This window comes from Ictidomys tridecemlineatus, chromosome 2 (assembly GCF_052094955.1).
Source record: "Ictidomys tridecemlineatus isolate mIctTri1 chromosome 2, mIctTri1.hap1, whole genome shotgun sequence".
Lineage (NCBI taxonomy): Eukaryota > Metazoa > Chordata > Mammalia > Rodentia > Sciuridae > Ictidomys > Ictidomys tridecemlineatus.
The window spans coordinates 104,407,877-104,423,206 of NC_135478.1; positions in this window are offsets into that span (position 1 = coordinate 104,407,877).

Here is a 15,330-nt window from a genome sequence, read left to right on the forward strand (position 1 = left end):
ACTCAGCCTGCATGGGTAGGGTGCTTATTTTCAAGTTAAACACTGCAAATTACATGGTGGATTCCAGAAACAATTGCACCTTGAATTCCAGAAGCAAATTAAGGAGCCAGCCCTCCTTTGGGGGATGTCTCTACAAGCCTGCATGTCTTTGGAGATGTGGTCAAGCCCCAAGAAAGAGGAAAGGTGGGTGCTGGAAGTGAAGAGTTAAACACTGAACAAGGGAATCCAGCCCAGGAAGCACCATGAGGACAAGCCAGTTCCTGCATGTACTACAGTGCGGGGGGCCCAGGCTCTCAAGGGGAAGAGGCGTCACACCCTAGCAATGGGGAATCAATGCTGGCACCTTGCTGGTCTCTCGCACGTGTTTAAACAGCATAACGCATTCCCACAAGTTCATGAGTGTGTCCATTATGGACTCCAGCTAGACCACTGTCTCAGAGCAAGTGGACTCACTCTGAGCTCCTGGGAAGATGTGAGTTTGAGTGAATGTTAGGGCACGGTCCCCTGGGCCTTGCTGAGGAGTGTTGTGCAAGAAGGCGGATGCAGAGGAAGGAGACTAAGGGGGAGGTCCATGCAAGGGACAAAGGAGGTGCTCGCGGCTGCAGGTCCACCAAGAACTTGTCCTCTCAGCCCCCGCGACTGCAGGAGATGACCCTGGCCTAGCAGAGAACTTTGAGGACAACAAGCTGCAGGGTCAAACGTGCTAGATTCTTAGAGCTTGAGATTCTTCAACCAAGTTAACAGCTTAAGGAAGTCCTCCCCTGACCTATTGCCCCTCAATTTCCTGCACATGTTCTAGAGGTCAACAAATGTCTAAAAGGCCACAGGCAGGAAAAGAGAAGAATCAAGAAGTCCTCCCACTATAGGGTCCAGCCCAGAGGCAGATCGAGGCAGTGCAGGGGGAGGGGTGCTGTGAAATCAGAAGCGCCAGGCTGATTGGGGACTCCCAGGGAGACGTTGGCCGTGGATGGGAATAAAGAGACAGGCAAGCATCACGGTCAAGGGGCCTGCCCCAAAAACTCTTCAGACACCAGCTGCCTATGAACCACTCTCAGTTTTGAAAGCTCACTGGAGAGATGCTTAGTTCTAGGGAAAGGTGCTAGTCCTGGGAGCTATTTGATCAGAGCAAATGATGCAAAGCAGAATCTTCTAAGGAACAGACACTTAGGAAGGGCTCTAGCGGAAAGTTCCTGTTGTGCCCCCTGGAGCCCTGGGCAGGGTCCCCCCTGCCAGCTCTGGCATGTGACCATATACAGAGGCCATTGTCAGCCAGGAAGCTCACCTGAGCCTCTGGTCTAGAGATTCTCCTGGGGCTTCATTTTGATGGCATGAATCAGTGAACTTCGAAGGAACTCAGCTCCCAGCACCTCCCCTACAGGGAGTGTGGTGCTGTCACCTAGCTCCAAATCCCAAACCTTTAAGCACTGGCCTAGCCCTGCCATGAGTCAACTCAGCAGCATAATCTATCAGAGGGTCCAATGGGCCAATATAAAAAAAAAAAAAAAGATACTCTGATCACTCCTGAGATAGAAATCTCACTTCAGGCGCTGCCTCCCAGATATGAGGGCAAAGGACAGACTTGCCTCCTCCAAACGAAATTGTTTACTTCACAGTGGTCAATTATTCAACCATGAGAAGGGAACCTCATTTATGTCAGGGCAGAGTAGAGTTCCCCACTGAGTAAACTGGAGAGGGACCCGGAAGAGAAAAGAAAATTAGTTTTCTTTCCTGTGTCACAGGAAGGGTGCTCTTGCCCTCCCTGTCACTGGTGGGGAGCAGATTGGAGGTACATTGTTCCAGGGACAAAGCTCAGCCAGAAACCATGATCTACTTGTTCTTCTCTCAGGGAGGGCTTGGCCTATCCTCGAGGTGTGACCTTACTATTGACAGGGCAGAGGTCCACTTGAACTTGAAGGTTCTTCTTAACATGTGCAGTGTTTTCCATGTCCTGTATTTTCTCATTTCAAGGAAGTCAGAATATCATTGTTTCACTCTGCAGTGGGAATGCTGGCTCCTAGAACCTGCCCTCTACCCAGTGGGTTGGCAGAACTTCGACTAGGATCCAAGTCTTCCTACCAGCCCAGGCTCAACCCAGTGACCCCAAATGCAGGTCACATCTCTGCCCTTTAGACAGGAGGATGAGGCTGCTTCAGCTATGAAAGGTAGTGCAGGGCCATGGCTTCCTTCTCTGTGCCACCCCACTGCTTTTAAGTACAACCTCCCACCACCCTACTGCCCCTCTGCTCAGTGCCCAGGAGTCACCAAAGAGCTAAAAGGTTGAGGGTTGAAGAAGAGAAGAATCCAAATATACTCCCACAGCAGGACCCCAGCCAGAGGCAGATCCTCCTTAGGACAGGGGAGGAGAGTTGTGGTACTTTTGCTGGAGGAAGGGACAGGGTCATTTCCCCTCCTGCCAAGTAACAAAAACCTTAAGGTCAATCATCTGTGGCACAAAACCTTGAACGCATCTCAGAAGCATGTTCTAGCCTCAAGCACTCCCCCAGAAGATGGAGGGGGGAAGGAGAGCAGGGAAAGTAGCTGAGCCTGGAGGTCCCGAGGCCCCGAATGGAAAAACGACTCAGGACTGATCAACATTCCAGCAAGCAGCGCATCCAGTTGCAGCCCATTTAGCAACGAAGGCATGAACGGGGAGACAAGAGCCCAGGAGCTCATTATCGTGAGCTCACTTGGAAAAGTTTGGAGCAAGTTCTGGAGTAATTAAGATTGCATTTGAGTAATGTGAGGAGCCTGCGTATTTATTTTATTGTGGAGTTGCTCAGAGACACCACGGCACTCCCTCCGGTGACCGGCCTGGTGGCAGCAGGCCTGCCCGTCATCATTTGGAGGAAGGATTAGAAGTGTTATTTTTAACTCCCCATTATTAGAGGAAAACACACACATCTGGAACATTGTGAAGACTGATTATTAGCTGCTCAACTGAAAAATAGCCTGGTGTCCACAAGACATCATTTTCCAATTACTTCGATATTTTTCACTGCCTTAAATACGAGAGGCATATAACATCCAGCTCATTTAATCTCCCTAAATTATACTTTGTCTGCCATGGTCTACAGTTTAATAAAACCTCTACATTTTATAAGCTCGGTGAAATCATGGAAAATATTGAGAAAGCTCCATTTCAGCCTTTTTTTTTTAAGTTTTGTTTTCTTGGGGGAAGAATGGATATATTAGAACTAGAATATGATTTTTATATTTTCAGTTTGCTAAAGGAGTTTGGGGTTGGTTTGCAGGCCACTTTCAAAACTAACAATAAGAAATGTATTTTAAAAAATATTTTTCTTATGGGAAATTCCAAAATATTGTGGAAGTTGTGCTTTTCACTGGAAATAGAAAGAAATAGGCCAGGTGTCTCATTCCCATGACTCAGTAGCAGATCCCTATGGTTCTGCCTATACTCATCAGCCTCTCCTTATTGAAACTGTGGGCCTCACACAGCCAGGTCAGACCTCTGATGTAGGGAATAGAACGGGCAACTCGGGATGCAGGAAACACCCTGAAGTAATCAAGGTTGCACGTGCCTGAAAAGGGCGAGGAACCTCCATACTTACTCATGAGGCTGGTTTGAGACACCAGTGGTGGACTTTACCCAGGCAAGGAGAGCACAGTTGGCTGTGTGTCACCTTGGTGCTGAAGCCAGAGGAGATGCTCTACATACCTATTTGTTACAATTCCTCTTCAATTTTTAAGGTCTCTAGGGAAGCTTTTTGGAAACTCAAAATACGTTCTACACCTGCATGCGACAGTACTTGGAATTTCACCTTCAGAACTCAGGTGCATTGGAAGTCCTCCAGTGCAACCGAGTGTTAGTGCTAAGAAACAGCTATTCTGATAGAAGGATTCACAAGACAGGGTTCTATGACCTCAGACGACAAGACATTTAAAGCCCTCTGACTGTGGGTTTCTTCCAGAAGCTCTGTGATGTCTTCAGGCACCCAGGCTTTTCTGTCCTTCTGATCCATATTCTTTAGCTATGGTCCTTTACTGGCTTGGTCCTTGCCCTCAAATGGCTGCCAGAGCTCCTCCCATCACTGTATCTGCATACAAGCACATTCAAAAGGACAAGTCAGATTTCTACACATGTCTCTCATGAATTATGAAACAACATAGAAGTGCCCATGAAATGGGCATTGACCAAGGAATTCAGAAAGCCTATTCAGCTGGTGAGTTCTACCAGAAACAAAATGTAGAATAGCTGATGAATCACCAGACAGAGTTTGATGCACACCTAGACTTGATTACAGATTCATTTGCTTCCCAAAATTTCTTCATGATCCACACATTTTGCGAATTCAGATGCCTCTCATTTGAAATTAATACTAATTTGCATAAGAATAAGGTATAAATCAAGAAAATATCTCATAAGAAAGAAAATATTTTCAAATTCATAGATAAAAATGTAAAAAGCATAGAAGTACAACAACAATTCCAGGGTGTAAATAAACAAGTCCTGTTTAATTATGTTGACCTTACATTGATCTGGTAAGATAGAGACAATCTCACATTATCTAGTCATTAAACAGGTTTATTAAAAATTAATGTGGTGTGATGTTTTTAATTTTCTTTGAGACATAATAGGCATCATATTTGAGTTATTATTCTATATTTGATTTCAAATTTTTAATAATTCAAATTACAACTGATAGAGAATTAATGTTTCATCAATTAGAATGGCAGGGAATCTCATTACTCCTGTAATCTCAATTCTCAACACAGGTTTCACTGAAAAAATGAAAGTGAACAGACAGGGAAAGGGTGCTCTGAGCTGGTTTTGAATGGCCAGCGAGCACTCCTGTTCACCAAAAAAAAAAAAAAAAAAAAAAAAAAGGAGCTTTGCATCAGGATCTCATGACAAACAGGAGCACTGGGCTGTCATTTGCCCTGGGGGCAGGTTAACTGGGCCACCTGCACAGCAATGGCTTTCCCAAGGTACATAATTATGCCCTAAGCAGAGCCACTTCTCCATCTGGCCTGGGCTGAGCGGCCTTCAGTGGAGATGCAGAAGAGCTAAGGGCAGCTCTAAGTGTGTTCTCTCTCTTCTCTGTCCTGCATTCTGCTCTAACAGACTCACTCTTTCTGCAGAAATCAGCCAAGAACTAGGAGTCGGCCTTCAGGGATCCTACCTGAGACTCTGTCAGTGGCTCTTCTGCTTTCTATCATCCTTGTAAATGGAAAATAAAGTGCAAACAAACAGCCCCAAGAGATGACGTCTGTTTGGTTGGAGCCAGACATGTGGTACAGGTGCCCGTTGTCTGGGATTGGCCTAAGAGTGGGCATGTGACCTGGTACTGACCAATGAGGTAAAAGAAGAAGTCACAGATGGCACTTTTGGAAGGAAAACAGACAAAAACAATCATAAGAAAAACAAAATAAAACAGACATAGAGAAGGTGACACAAATAATCAGGAGAAAGAAAAAGCCTGCAAGAAAAGCAAGACAGGTCTTTCCAGAAAATGTTCCTTTCACTTTTCTAGGCACACTCTTTTCGAGGTTGGGAGACAATGGATTTGATGTCTGAAGCCCAGGAAGCTGTTTTTGACTAAGAAAGAAAGACTTAAAGACATGCATAGAGCACCCTTGGCCACCGGAATTACATTTCTCTAGGCGCTGGTGGTCCTGAGCCCCTTCTGCATGGCTTAGCCCTTTTGCTGGGAAGCCTCTACCCAGGGTGAGGAGGCATCTGGGCCAGCTCCAGACCAGGGGTGCTGGTCTCTTCCACTGTGATGCCCTTGGTCACAGGGAAGGGGGATTGTCGGTGGTAAAACACACCATCCCCAAGTGAGACTGGGCATTACCAGAGGTGCTGTCACACATTGCCAGTGGAAACACTGTAAGCATGAGTCCTATCCAGAGCCAACTTCTATATGCCTCCAGGCCTGTTTCAGTTACACAGTATGAAAAAGCAGAAGGCTTTCCTGGGCAGGAGATACTGAGGATGCCCATGGATCTTACAGATTTTGTTTGGAAGAATCAAAGTTAAAGAAACATGATTAAAATCATGTGTTTGTGTATGTCTGCAGAGGCACACGTTGTATACACAAAATGATCAGCCTGTGGATTCATCTGTCATTCCAAATTTGAAAACAAGAAATCAATAGATGATTGATAGGACTTGGAGCATGTCAGGTTGTTGTCAGAATCCTGCCATAGTGGCAGCCGTTAACGGAAATGTTGGGTCATAAATTTTGAAATAACCCAATATTTTGATGATTAAAATCACAACAATTTCTATGTTGGGGGATCCATAGTGGTGTGTCAGAATGCTGTCTGAGGGAAGAAAGACCAGAACAGGGCTTTTTTTTTTCATATTCTTTGCTCTAGGAATTAATCAGAGAGAGTTTCCAGCTGTCCTTTAGGTCTATTCACACCATAAGCCCAGGACCCTCCAGAACCTTCTCTCCCACTCTTCCTCAGATGGCCTTTTCCTATTCCCAGTCTTTGACTGAACATTCTTATAATTTTCTCCACAATTACCATAATTATACTATTATCTCCTTAATATTTATTCTAAAAGTCTCATTTTACTTAAATTTATTCAAAAAAGACATTTTAAACTGCATCAATAGTATAAAAGGGAAGCCATTATCACTTGTCAAGAATAGGGTGTAATTATGGAAATGAATGCTGTCCATTGAACAAAGCAGGAGGTGCGCATGTCCAGAGTGCCTCAGAGAAGCCCATTCATCTGCATAATTAATGTGAGTTAACCATTTTAATATGTAAAAATAGATAAATGCAATAGATGAACATGAAATACCATTACCTAGCCACCTCCAGCTTCAGACTAGAGTTCTGCTTCCTTTACGTCAGAAGAGAGGATCGGGAGGCTTTGCAGATAGAAAATCATCCAACTACTTCTTGGTGGAGCAGAAGAACCCAAAGGCCTGTGCAATGGGAAGAGCTGTCACCGTCACCATGTGACTTGGTGCTGTTTAAGCTCTAGTGTCCTTGTCACCTGGGTTCCAGTGTAGTGCTGTCCCCTTTGCGGCTGAGCAGGTTGAAGCCTGCAGTGACTGGCAGCACCAGCCTTGCTGGCGCTACAGGGGATGGCTGCCATTGGCCTCATACAAGTGACATCACACTACTCCCTTATTGTTAAATGGCCAAGGATTGGTCATGTGACTCATTTTGACCAATCAGACATGAGGGTGTATCTTCCCCGGCTTTCTGGGCAACGTTTTCCTCTTTGGTAATAACTGCAGTGTAAGTGGGCTCCTGCTAGGACCCGCTCCTCCATCCTGACTTAAAGATCATTCTGTGAAGGAGGGTCCAAAAGTTGGCAAGGGTCTAGGCTGTTGACAGCTAAAGAAGTTCTGAACGCGCCTTCAGACTTTTAATTCAATACTGCACATGTTTTGGTCTCAGGGACTGTTGACAGAGGCGTCCACACCTTGCATCTGCAGGTGTGCACAGTGAAGTCTGCTGTCTGGTCTTATTCCCAGTGTTTATCTTTGCTCATCCAGTGCTTTCCACTGACAAGGTCTTACTCCCACTGATTCATACAAATAGCAGCTCATACCTTAGCATCACAGCTAGTCCCGGCAGACAGGTGGAGGTTAGACTATTTTGGGAGAAGACCTCCGTAGAACAAACATGTTACATAATGTATACAAAACATGTCCCTTGGGGTGGAGCATCTGCCTGGGTTCCATCAACAAAAGGGAGTCATTGCAGTCATTACAGGTGTTTGAAGTCACACCAGGTTAATGCTGGAGTTAGACCACAGGTGTGCCAGAGAGGGAAGGTCTGGGAACTGCAGGGGGTCTGAGGAACCATCACCCCTGACTTGAGGAGTAAGCAGTGGAAATCCCTGGCTCCCAGAGCCATCTCATCGGCTGCTTTGGGATTTGGAGAGGACGGGGAAGTCCACATATCTGCCCTTCTACCTGCATGGTCTCCATGAGAACGATTATCATTTTGCTTTGTCTTAGACATCTCATTTGATTTCCTGTCATTTAAGTTATTTCTGGAAAGTAGTCTCTGGGTTTATAAGGGAGTATTGATGGGAAGCTAGAAAATATAACCTAACACAGGTGTGCTTGTCCCAACAAAAGAGGAAAAGCAAGTTAGGGACTGTCTCTCTTTCTTTCATTCATTCATGGATTATTGAATGACCTGCCACATGCCAGTACCTGGGACTGCAATTGGTATCGCCTGAGCTGTGCCCTTCTTGAGATTTGTGTATTCAAGTCCTGCTTCCAAATGTGGTGGTATTCGGAGATGGGACTTCTGGGAAGTGATTAAGTTAAGATGAAGTCATAAGTGTGGTGACTGTGTGTCAGGATTCATGCCCTTCTAAGAAGGGAAAATCTCCTCTGTCTCTGTCCTCTGTGCGAGGACGCAGCAGGAAGCCTGCCACCTACAAACTAGGAAGAGGTGCTCACTAGAGCCTGACAGTGCTGGCACCCAGGTCCTGGACTTCAGCCTCCAGAGCTGCAAGAAAGACCTTTCTGTTAAGTCATCTGGTCTGGACTTTGCTGTGGCAGCTAAGCAGGCTGAAAGGCAGAGAGCAAGGACTCCTGTGTGTGCTCACCACTCCCCACAGCCAGGTGTAGGTGGTGGCTGGGGACTTCCCACTGGAGGGGGAAGGGCTTAGGGTGGACCCAACTTCCCCAGGGAAACAGACTGCTGACGTTTGTATGGGTGGTCACTGTTCAGAAAGCCAGCTGAGGACTGCTCAGGGGCACACTGCTCTCCGATCTCAGGTAGATGGGGGTCTGGATGGGGGGAGAGGATGGAGGAGAAGGAGGTGACACAACCACAAATAAGTCATTGTTTCTTTTTCCTTCCTTATTTTTCTCCCGAAATTATATTCTGAGGCCACAGTTTTCCCTGGATGCAGGGAAACCACCCAGCAGTGCTTGGGTAGGTGTGATAGTTAGAGACAATGTCCAGGTTCGGGGGCTGCGTATGGTGGGAGGGCCAGATGCCCAGCATCGCAAGGTTCTCCTTCTTTACACTGCTCCTCTTCAATGGCAGTTAGCTAGATGTGCCGATACTCCTGGGGCCGGGGCTCACATCAGTGAAGAGTACATGCCCAGTCTCAGCTCTGGGGTGCCCTGCCCCAGGTGACCCTCTCCTTCCAGGGTTAAAGTCATTAGGAGATGTAGGCATGCCCAGGGGTCCTACAGAAGGGACCTGAACATCCTTCTTCTGTCAGGGGCTCCGTTTGCCTTGCCATTGTTACTGTCCCCCTCAGCCACCCTGGGTGTACAAGCCCTGTGTGCTCATAGGGGGCGCCTGAGGAATCCCCCATCCTTCAAGGTCCCTATTCAGTGTATCCAGGGCACAAGGAATGGGGCAATAAACATTACAAAAGAAACCTGTTCTAAGTGAGAATGGCCAGGGACAGGAGCGCCACCATTTGCCATTGACTGGGTTGGTGAGAACCTGACCACCAGCCACCTGAGGTGTTTGCTCTGAGGCCAATGAAATGAGAAGGGACATCCGGGGGTGCCGGGAAGCCACTCCTCTCCTTTCTTCTGTCTCATTTCTATTGCTGGGAGGAATCTGCCACTCAGAGCTAGAAATGAATATCATACTTGTGCAATAGAAGAAGCCAAGGGAGGAATGAGGCAGAGACATTTCGGGCTCAGATCAACAGCTCCGTTGATTGAGTTCAGTGAGTCCAGCTTGGGCAGAAGGCTCCCTGCCCTCTGGGATCTGCAAGACTCCTGCCTGTGGCACCAGGGGACACGAGCCACGGCCGAGCCAGAAGAGGACAGGTGGGCCAGATGTCCTGGGCTCCGAAGGCTGTGTATTTTAGTGTTTCAGGATTATTTGTGAATATCAACAGATTGAAATTCATAGACCTCCCCAACTGACAGATATTCTGGGATATTTCCAAATTCCCCAAGTTAATTTATGCCTGAAGATAAAATTTCCATCACTTGCTCTGTGTGGTTGGAGAGGGAGTTAGCAGACCCACACACGCGCTCCTAGGAGGCCTTCGGAGGACATTTATGGAGAATTACAAATACTTCCAGTGACGTTTCCCTCCACATCCTCAGCTGTGTTTCCTGGGCACCAGGACCAGCAGCCTCCCATCTGTCCAGCCACCCGTGAGTTGAATGGAAACCAGTGTTTTGCCTGAGAAGGGCAAGGAGGGGAGCACGTGCAGGTGGTCCAGTGGACTCACGTGTCATGAGTGAGTCACAAAAACTGGAGACAGGAACTTTTAAATTTAAAAATATATAAGGGTTGGAGATGTAGCATGCCTAACACATCTGGGTTCAATCCCCAGCACCAGGAGAGAAAACAGAAGAAAGATGGAATGGGACTAGGATCCAGGGAATTCCCTTACTACAGGGGGTCCCCTTCTTCCCCTCCCTCAGGGTGCCCCAACATAGCACTCTCTTCTACAATGTGCTACTAGCGCCCTGGAGTCTTAGTTGAATTCTTTATCTAGTAGTAGCTGCCATGAGTGTATACTCAGTGTACACAAAAAAGCAAAATAAAGGCTATTGGCCTGGGAAACATCATAAAGGTTCTTATGGTTTATGGGGCTAAAGGGAAAGGCCACGGGTATTGACCTGGCTCTGCTCCTGCGGGCCCCACTCAGGCTGACCAATTCCTTCTCCCATGCTCAAATTATCTCTCATGTAATTAGGAGATTTTTTTTCCTTTTTTTTTTTTCTTTTGAGTATTTTGTTTTGAGGTTTAAAGTTCTTAACCCTCACATTTAAGTGGGAGAAGTGCACTCAGTGGGGTCATCCACCACCACTGTCAGCTCAGGAGTGCGGGTGGCCTAGCCTCGGCCCACCGACTGAGAGGCTAATGATGAGAGGCCCTGCAGCACACCTGGGAGGGCTCCCTGCACATCTGGGCCCTGGCCCTGCTTTCCCATGGGGCTGTGATGTGAGCTACGGTGGGTCTTGGCTACAGCATCACAGTCACCAGAATCACCTCCCTGTGTTGACCTGTCCTTCCTGTATCTGACCACTCCTGACACACTCCAGAGACATTTCACAGCCTAGAAATACCAGGGAAGGAGGGAGTGGTCATTCCTTCCATGGGATGGGGCTGCATACCCACCCTACTCTGTGCAGTGGAGCCCAACCTGGAATTGGGAAAGAAGCTAGTGGCTTCAAACTCACCTGCCCCTGGACAGAAGCCGATGGCTGATCTTTGGGTTTCCCACCTGCTGTTCTCAGACCCATCCCCTGCTCCTCTGCTCTGGCCCAGGTGAAAGGGCTGGTTCTCGCTGACTCTGTTTCCCAGGCTTCTATCCCCATGCTGGAGAGGTGTCAGGGACATCAGTGGAAAGTGGGAAGATGTGACAGGGAGAATCCACAGCGTTTCTCTTCACTTTCTTCTCATTTGGCGATTATTTCCATCTTAGAGATCTGACTATCCTAAATTTTAGCATCCCCAGGGACACTAGTACCAATCCCTCCTGAACACCAGGGTCAAGGTGCTGCTCACCACGAGCTCAGGCTCTCCAGCAGGCTCTGGTACTCCAGCCGCACCAGCTGTTGCCTCCACCACTGCCCCTCTCATGGGCACCCATGCAAATTCGGACTTACTGTGCACACCCTCTGCAGTTATTTTCTAATTTTTTTGGTAATTTCACCTTTCCTCTACATTTTTAAATTTACACAGAAAACTTGAATTTCACAGTACAGCTTGAATTTCACAAATTCTACATATTCCTATAAAAATGCAGAACGCTACCAGGGCTAGATGCGACCCCCTGATGTCCCCTTCTGATGACGTGTGTTTCCAGATCTTCTAGACACAGATGGGGTTATAAGGACACAAGCTTCTTCCAGAAGTAACAGGAAACCCAATGGGAAAATGAGCCAATGACTTAATGGCCACCTCACCAAAGTGGGTAAGTGACAAAGAACACAAGGGTGGCTCTCAACTGTCCCCAAGAAAATGCAAAGTAATACCCATGAAAATGAAGGAACGGGGAATACAGGCACTTGGGAAGGGCTGGCCAGGACGTAGGGCTGCAGGCTTCTTGCATCTGTGATGGAGAGTGAATGGGAACAGCCCCCTTGACTCTGGAGATATCCATTGGTGTCACGCATGTGTACACCTCATGGCTCTACAACTGCAACTCTACCCATAATTGCACATGCTCCCCAAAGTCACAAATGCTCCCAGAGATGTTCTCTGGGTCACCTACCCCAGCCAGGGCATGTTTGCCTTTCCCTAATGGGAAGCATTAGAGGCCCGTCCACCTGTGAATCACCTGTGGTCTGTTCACTTAGGGGAATTCTGCACAGCAAGGAGAATGACTGAAGGGGACACGATGAGGATGAATTGCCAAATGTATTGCATAAAGGAAAGTGAGTACAAAGGGAAATGTGGCATTATGTGAGTGTGTAGTTCATGTACAAAGTTCTACGTCTTGTGGAAATATAAATATGACCAGTTGACCTGGAAAAGATCATTCCTCTCCAAATATACAATGAGCGTAAACAATGTTACTAAGTTCTAGTTCTATGCAGTTAGTCTAACCAAATCTGGCATTTGGTTGCCAGAGAGTGTTGTTATGGAGGTACTAAGGAGGTATCAGCATCGAACTGAGACTTTAGTTAAGGTAATAAGAGGAATGAAAAGGTAATTGGGTGTCAAATTTACTATGATTTATTTTTTAAGTCTTGAATTGTGACAGAATATAAAACTGTACTGTGAGCCTTGAGCCTCATAAAGCAGAGTCTTGGGGACACTGGGCCCTCACTCTTGTTTCCCAAGGGAACCAGGTTCTCCCTCAGATGAGAGCAAATGTCCCTGACAATGCAATGGAGGCTCTGCCAAGAGCCCAGATGTGATCTTTGACCACAACATGACCCTCCTATAAAACATTAAAATATTATTTCTGAGAACACAGGTTAGTTGGCTTTTGAGGAGCAGATATCATTAAGTCTTGCCTTTGCATAACCTGAACATATACAGTCTGGGCATGATGCAGCTTTACCTTAGATACACTTCCTTCTGGACATTTAATTTTCCCGTAAACTCTTTCCTAACAAAACAGCTCTCTGGAAGGAAGACCAACGTTGGGGGCTGAGGAGGGGCTGCCTGTGGTTCACACAGTGTGGCCACAGGCCTCCAGTGTCCTGTATGGGACCCGGGTACAGTTAGAACTACAACTCTCATTCATTTGTGCAGCTTCTCTGACTTGTTAGATGATTTTAAAAATGCTTCATCCTTATTATGAGATGAAAAATTAATGACATTAGTCAGACTCCTGCCCTTTCTTTTTCAACCTCCACTGCATCTCTTTCCTTTCAAGAACTGCTTTTCCCAGGTTTGAACCCCTAGGGTAAGTTCTGGGAAACGTAATAATTTTAATCCAAGGTCGTTTATGAAAATGAAGCTTTTCTGTCTCCTGTGTCAGGCAGCAGGAGTTTCCATCGCGGCTCCTTAGCTTGTGCAGAAGCTCGGTGGGGTGGGGGCAGCTCCTGCTGGGGTACCCTTTGTGTGTTGTGCTGAAATTTAATAACAGGGTGAGGAAGAGAGGAGCGTCATTTTCATCTTAAATAACCGAGTGGAGAGGAGAGTAGCCCTCATTTGAATAAAGCATGTGCTGAACACAACTATTTGTCTGGGAAGCTGCTCATCACTCAGATATCAAACACCCACTCTGGACAAACAGCTCCACTGTTTATAATCTGATCACCTACAGGGCTTCCAGCATGGTGGGCAGTGGGCTCATTATAGGAGGCCAAAAAAATTGGTAAATAAAAGAAAAAGTTATACTAAAGGAACAAAGTTGATGTGCCACAGAGGTGGCACTAAGCAGGTGACAGTGTGGGCTCCCTGTGGTTCAGTGGCCAGTTCTCCATTTGTAAACTGAGGGTTGTGATAGTGTTTACTATTACCAAATCCTACTCTTTAGTGTCTTAATGTAAAGTAGGTAGTTAGATGTGAACAGAGGAATGAACAGAGGAAAAATCAGGCTCATTCCATCTTGATTGACGAAGATCACTCCACATCAGGTGGCAAGAAAGACCCACCATAAAACCACCTCCTTCACAGATGGATGTAAAACTGAAAAGGGCAAGATTGGTCAAGTCCTGTGAAAATTAGAGTGTCATAGCATCATGAATCCAACTACTATGTGTGATTATAATGCAGGGAGGGAGGAAGAGAAGAAGAAAGGAAGGAAGGGAGGGAGGGAGGGAGGGAGGGAGGGAGGGAGGGAGGGAGGGAAGGAGGAAGGAAAGAATGAAGGGTGGGAAAGAGCTTGACCAGCCTAAGGCCTGTTCCTCTTTGGAGCACCCACAGAGCCCGAGGCCCAGGCCTGGGAGGAACTGCCCAAATGCACAGCCCCTGAGGAGGGAAGTTTCCAGACCAAACTGAAAACCTGTCCTGCCTCCTCTCCCTGGAGGACCCAGCGAGGCCCTCACTTCCATTTCACTCCATCAACTTTGTGCTTATTCTAAGTCTCTTGACCAAAATCTTTCTTTCAAGGAGACAAGCACTGAGAGATGGTGTCACCAGGTAAGAGTAAGGCCTGGTGCTCAGATGAGGGTTTGACTGGCCATTAATGTTGAATTCCCATCATGCTCCTCATTGTCACCCAGGATTTATGTCTAGTTTCTGTCTCTCAGTCACTCTCCCCCCTGCTCTGGTTTTTCTCCTCTCCATGACTTGGGGCTCTCACATGTCACTTCTGAGCCCAAGTCTGCCTTTTCTCAGACACCAGCTCCCTACTCCTGACTGGCCCAGGGATTCCCAGGAGAGAGGCCCCTCTGGCCCTAAGTTCAGAGCACAGACCTGGCTTCCTCTGTGTGGCTGCAAAGAGGAGGCACAGGGAACCATCACCGGAATGGAGGAAGGAAGCTCCTTTAGTAGGGAGGGCTGGCTATAAAGAGGCTTCCATGAGGGGCCAGTGGTGGGGGCCCTCGCGTGCCTGTCCTTCACTGCCAGCACTTAGCATCGATATGGGCACAACGCCCAACACTCATGGCCACCAGATTCTCCATGCCCTCTTCTGCTACCTTCTTCCCTACCACCCAGGAGCCAACTGAGGAGTGAGAAGCCCAAGTGCCCTCTGCAAGGAGAGCTTTCATAATGTCCAGTCCCTCCTCCCACCGTCCACCATCATCTACCTGGAGCTGAGATGCTGTGGCTTTCTTGTGTCTCATTTCTTGGGGTAGGATTAAGAGGAAGGTTAGAACTTTTTTGAGAATTATGCTTTTATTCAAAGTGGGGAAGCCAAAGATAGGCTGAAAGAGCCAGGTATTTCTACAGGAGTGGGAAAGCCCATACTTGTTTTGGAAAGTATTTAAACTATAAATAAAAGTGTGGGCCTGAGGAGGCTCCCCAGCCAGCTTCACCCCTTCCCATCACCTG